This window comes from Melospiza melodia, chromosome 3 (assembly GCF_035770615.1).
Source record: "Melospiza melodia melodia isolate bMelMel2 chromosome 3, bMelMel2.pri, whole genome shotgun sequence".
Classification (NCBI taxonomy): Eukaryota; Metazoa; Chordata; class Aves; order Passeriformes; family Passerellidae; genus Melospiza; species Melospiza melodia.
The window spans coordinates 20,677,206-20,683,905 of record NC_086196.1 but is presented as its reverse complement, the minus strand read 5'-3'; positions in this window follow the sequence as shown (position 1 = coordinate 20,683,905).

Here is a 6,700-nt window from a genome sequence, read left to right as displayed (position 1 = left end):
CGCTGCCGGGATCGCTGCCGGGAATCGCTACCGGGGATCGCTACCGGGACCGCCGCGATTCCAACGTGGGGCCCGGCGCGCACGCGCGGTGACCCCGGCGCGCCCCGCCCGCGGCTGGGCGGGAGCTTGGGAGGGACGGAGGGGCAGAAGGGAAAGGTGTAAAAAAATGTACAAGGCGTTTTTTGGTGATTCATTGATGCCTAAAAATGTAACTGGTTGGACAAACCCTGAGCCCCTCAGTGCCGGGGCTGCCGTGCTGGGTGGGTGCTTCCCCCTCCTCCGCAGTACCATCGAAAGTTTGTGGAGTTCTGGTATTATAAAATATAATTTATAAATAACGTATGATAATATATTATTTCAATATGCAAAAGTTATTTGGCGATAATTATTAATGAATATTTATAGACTTTTGTGATTGCTATGTATTACGTAAATGAATAGTAAATTGAACTGTAATTATTAATGCCTAACTACGCATAAATAAAATAGCTGTTTTAGAATTAGTAGTAACATACACTAAAAACGAATAAATACACTTTTTAAGGCCAGGTTGAAGGGAGCTCTGAGCAACCTGTCTACTGGAAGTTGTCCCTGCCCATGGAAGGGACAAATGGAATTAGATGACCTTTAAGGTCCCTTCCAACACAAGCCATTCTATGATTCTGTGATTATTATAAATGGAAAACTGACTCTGTAGCTTGTTGTCAAAAAGTAATTACACATTTTTTTTTTCCCTTTCCTCAGGCTGAGCTCACAGAAGGAGCCAGGCAGGTGCCAGTGCTGGTGGAAGAGAGGGGAACATATGGCTGGGAACAGAAGGAAGGTGGGAATGTGACAAGTGATGACAAATTGGTTTGCTTGGAGAGGAGTTGTGCTGTAGCTTGTACCAGCCTTTGATTTCTGCCGTGCTGACTTGAGCTGTGTGTGATTTGCTCTGTGGAAAGAAAGTGCATCCCACTCCAAATGAAACCATAAAACCAGGCAGAGCAAGTCCTTCAAGTAAGCCTTTGTGTCCCAAGAGAAGTATCCAAGAATAGCAAACGTTTGAAATGTTCTTGCTCAAATCGCTCCACCTTTCTGTTCTTCAGCTGTAATATGAGGATACTAATATTAACTTGCCTCAGGAATCTTGTGAAGAAAAAGCTGCATTTGTGAAGTACCAGTTACAGTAAGAATAACATAAAAACCCAAGAGAAAATAAACTAAAATATATTTTTATTCAGTGCTGCTTCTGAATGATTATTAAATAAAACCCAAGGCTACTTAGTGAATAAGGAAGATTATAAAAACTTTAAGAATTCAGGAAACACAATTCACTTTGCAGCATTATTCATTTTCTGCACTGAAAAAGGGTGGGGATCTGGTGGAAAAATTAAGTACTTATGTAAATACTGAAATTAAAAACCTGTCCATGGATTTGTGCTTAAATTGACTTATTGCAGGCTCTGATTCAAAACTGCCTTATTGCTGTGGAATTGATATGGATTTCCATGGGTAGTTTCTCTGAGTGAAAAGTGAAGTCAAGAATGGTCTGGGGGTGACCACGTATCTTGAGTTGTTCCATTGCAACCTGGGCAAAGCAAAGTTTGCAGATGTACATTTACCTGGAATAATGCCCATAAGTTTCCTGTTTCTCATTTACTCCTCCAGGACTGATGAAAGCTTCATCATGCCAAGGAAAGCAGGTAGTTTTACCAGGAGCCTTTAGCATCTTTATAATAATGTCAGACCTTCTTGCCTGGCTGTGTCTCTGTATTTAAGCGTTTCTTTTAAATCTGATTTTAAATCCTGTCAGTCTAGTGAGCACTACTCAGGCAGAACTCAGGCAGGACTGAGCTGGCTCCTTGTAAGACAAAATGGGCCAGGACCTCAGCGTGGCAGAAACAGGGGACACAACCCTTGTACTCTTTGTCTTTCCAGCAGGTTGAAACTGCCATGTTTGCAGTTGTCCCTCCAGTTAATTTGCTCACTAAGTGCCCAGATACTGATCTAGGCAATGGCATCCAATCCATTATGATCCCAGTTCAGAAGAAGAAAAGCAAATTCAGCCTCAGCCACACAGCACAGTATTTCTTGGAAGGACTGCCAATGCCAAGTGCTGATGGATTTATCTTGTTAGGCAGTAAAAGCCTTTTCCTGGCACTGCTGACACAGAACAGAAGGATAATTTTGCCTTAAACTATTTAGCCATGAAGGTTAAACTTAACAGATAGATTAGGATTTATTGGTCACAAATATTAGAATAATTTGTTCTTAAGTGTTTTAGTGACTCTGCAGCCGAAATTCCTCTGGGAAATGAATTTTCAGAAAGACTTGGAGTAGATCAGGGAAGTAGATCAGCAAATTGTTATAGATTATCCTTTCCAAAGCAAGAAGCAGGATAAAAGAAAGACAAACCTTGCATGAAAATTCAAGTGAAGCATTAATGGCTGACAGAATGATCTCTTTTCACACTCCATTGATTTCAGCTCTGGCTTGAACTCTGTTAAACTTTAATGTCAATGTAAGTTACAAAGTTACTTGCTCTGACAGACTTACCTCTGGTCAAAACAACTTTCAACGGCAAAAAAACCCCTAAACCTAAGAGGTCAACTGTTTTGGGGAAAGACTACAAAATTAGGTCTGACCCCCTGAATGCAACAAGTTTGCCACTGATTCGAGGTACCGCACAACCTTATTACTTGCAGCTGGTGGAAGAATTTGCCTTTGCTCCCGTTTTTCATGGGAAAGTCCAGCAGGATGTCAGGCAGATGGGGGCAGCAGCACCTCAAGCTCTCAGCTTTACACCAGGCAAGCAAGAGCTGCAGCCAGGGGAAATTTCTGCGTCCTGTCAACACAGAGCTTTTGTGTAGACTTCCATAAGCCAGCTTAAAACCACAGTGACCTCTTTGCCCTTTCAATGAAACCCTGTTGTTATTAATTATGTTATTAATCATAAACTCACTTTACTGTTTTACACTCCTTTGCATATCTTTATCATAGTATGTACTTGTTTCGTAGCATGCCTGCGCCTTTCCAGAAATCTGTAAATCTGAAAAAAATTCCTTTTCACAGCAACTCACAAAACATTCTGAAATCTGAGATTTATTTCAAATTTTCCACAATATTTATGTTATTCGTCCCTTAAAAGCAATGTGTAATTCCAGAGAAACTCACAACATTCAGTACACAAGAGGTACACTACTCAAAAGTAGTACTGGTCCTCAGAACCCAACTGTATGTATGAAATAACAGGTTTTTAGCACCTAAAAGTGAAATATTTGGGGAAAAGAAACTCACATTTGTAGCAAATGCAGTAGGGATCCCAGCCTATTGGGATCAGAGTGGCTTCTTGGCTTGCATCAAAACCTGAGCACAGAGAAACAAATGTGTCTGAAATGAACCTGCAACTCTGTCTTACCGAGGTGTTATTTACTAATTGTGGCATTAGGATTGTAAAATTGCAACAAATAACCTTGCTTAACCCCATCACTCTGCTATTGTCAGCACTTGGCACTTGTGAAATTCCTGTGTGCTTGAGCGTTTCTGCCCGCCTGCACTGCAGCTAGGGATAGCAAATAAAACCCTTGTGTCTGCTCAGCAGTTGGCAAAGTTTTATTTGCAATAATTCAGTCTGCATGAGTCAGCACTGCCTCCCTCCACAACATGGTCTGGCCTGTCTGGAAAGCTGCTTTCTCTATGGTTACATAGATGTTCTGTAAATCTCAAAATAATTTCAGTGCGGTAGGCAAAGAAGCCTTTGCCACACTGAACAAATACAGTTCAGCTCCCCATCCCCTACTAAATAATATCAGTGCTTGGCAGGGAACAAAGTTGGGACATGAATATTTTATTTCATACAGCTATGAAGTAATAGAAAATCCTGCAAAATGAATACAGTAGCCATTTGTTATTTTAAAACCTGTGTGGGCTTCTAGTTCAGAAACCAAACCAACACCTCTAGAAGTTCTATTTTTGATGCAGTGTGTGCTTTGTGCCTTCTACACCTTTTTGATAAATTGTTACTCAGAATCTATATCAGAAATGCTGTCTTGTTCTTGTTCTGTTAGGTGTGGAAAGCAAATATTAACCTGTCCTTCTGTTTATCCCGTTCTGGTTTTTTGCCTCCATTTTTAAACAAAGATGTGGGTTAAAAGACAGTATCTAGCACTTACTCAGAAGAAGGAAACCAATTGGCACTGCTGTAAATATGGAACCTCCAGCAGCACTGAGTGAGGGCTCACTGCTTATCTGTTTGCTGGAGAGCAAAAAGAGGAGGAAAAGAAAATGTAGCATGAATAAGAGAGTTGAATCTAATAAAGGGGTCAGAGCTGTCACTCATCAGGTAGGTGTGGTTGTTCCTAAGTAGTTCTTTATAGCTGGGACAAGAAGCTGGACTCTCCAGATGAGGAAATGCCACTCATTAGGAAGCAAAATTAAACAGGTCACTACAGGAGGAATGTGTGCAGGTTGCTATTGAGCAATTACTGCTTTTTGACCACTCAGAAATAGTTGTCACTTTACGTCCCTTGATCTCTGACCAGTGCACAAAGCATAACTTATTCTTGAAATAACTGATTTCTGGTGTACATTTGGTCCTGGTTTAACTTTATGTATTTTAAACATACATTTACAGGAAAATGTCTGTCATCAAGCTTAGACACTGCCCTGATCAGAGGGCTTGGACAGGGAGAATAAAGCATTCACTTCTCTTCCTGCAGCAGAGCAAAGAAAATAAGCAATATTATGGAGCAAACTAAGAGCAGAGAAGAAGTCATGTTACCTTTTGCCACTCAGTTCAGGCTAAGCAATTTTATTCATGATTTTTTTGCTGTCAGTGGAGATCTTTCCTCATTACTCTAAAGATAGGAAAATTGCTTGTAACAGGAAACTGAGACAGAGTACAGATAATGGTCAAAAAGTAAAGCCTTAATGTGAAAGTTGAGTTGCTAGTAATAGGAATAGTTTCTCCATTATATCTTCTTATAGTTCTTCATTATATCTTGTTAGGTTTTGCTGTTGTGTGTTGGTTTTGACACAGACATGACAAGATCACAGAACCATAGGATGGGTTGAGTTTGACCTTAAAGGTCATCTAGCTTCAATCTCCCTGCCATGGGCAGGGACACCTCCCACTAGAAGCCCAGGATAAAAAATGGTACCATAACAATCCTAGAGGATGAAACATTGCTTAGAGTAAACCTTACTTCTTTTCTGCTCCTCCCACACTTTTCATCTTAATTGGTCTCCTCTGAATAGCTGCTGTGCTGCAAGCCTGCCCCTATGTCTGGAACAAGCCTCTATCTTATCATGCCTTTGGTTTCTCCTCCTTTCAGCTCCCTTTTCTATTATCAGTTATTATTAAACAATTTCTCTTACTTTAACGTATTTTTGGAACAAACTAAATTATTCCTGCAGTTTAAAGTTTCTTTGCTACTGTCTACTCCTTGCTAGAAGGGTACTGTCAGCAGAAGGGACTTTTATTTCATCTGGTATTTGACACCAGCCCCCAAAACCACATGTTGAAGCTTGTAAAAAGCACTTTTTCCAAACCCAGAGATGCCCAAAGGCAGTATCTGCAACAGTGCCTGTAGAAACTCCACCTTCATAAAAGCAGTGTTTTTCTTTTGAACATGCTTCAAGCAGTAGTCAAACTCTGAGTGGAAACAAATTTCATTCTCCATTTTAAAGATGTAATACTAGTTTGTGCCTTGGCCATTACTAATAAAACATCTCTGTAAGACTCTTAGGTTGAGTAAGAGTTCAGCTTTACTTCAAGGATGCATTTTTTCATAGCTGACACTAAACACTGTATGTCTACATACTCTATTTCCAAGGAAGAGTGACTTGAGGGGCTGCTGCATTCAAATGTGTCTACACTACAGGTTGTGAGTCTTCCTCCTCTTCCTGATAACTAACTAATCTTACAGATATTTATTTTTCTAGTATCTCTGATCAGCTCCAGTTCATTGTAATAATGCAGATGCATTGAATTTGTGTAGAATCAGAACACATAAAGCCTTGATGTGCTACTTTTTTATACCAGGTTATCTTGCTAGGGAGTCAGCTGAATTTTTAATTCCCTACAACTCCTCCCTCCCCAGGCAACAGGTCAAAAGAGGTGATTCTAAGACCCCACTGGGTGTCCAGCTCTGGGGCTTTAAGCACAAGAAAGATTGGGTTTGGGCCATGATCCAATTTGGGCCATGAAGATGCTCAGAGGGCTGGAGCACCTCTGGTAAGAAGCAAGGCTGAGCGAGTTGGGATTGTTCAGCCCAAAGAAGAAAAGGCTCCAGGGAAACCTTATTGTGGCCTTTCTGTACTTAAAGGAGCCTGAGAGAGGAATTTTCAGTGGGCCTGTTTCAGTGGGAGAGGGGGTAACAGTTTTAAACTGAAAGAGGGTCGATTTAGATTAGATATAAGGAAGGAATTTTTTTTACAATGAAGGGGGTTAAACACTGTCAGGGAGGTTGTTGATGCTCCATCTCTGCAAATATTCAAGACCAGGTTGGACCAGGCTCAGAGCAACCTGATCTAGTTGAACATATCCCTGCTTATTGCAGGGGGTTTGGACTGGATAACCCTTAAAGGTCCTTTCCAACTCAAACTATGCTACCATTCTGTGATTTTCCTGGCTTCAGTTTTGTCTCAAAGGAGGTGTGTAGTTACTCCAACTGACGTACATTGCTGCTTTCCTATAGGGATCTCACATTTAATAAAG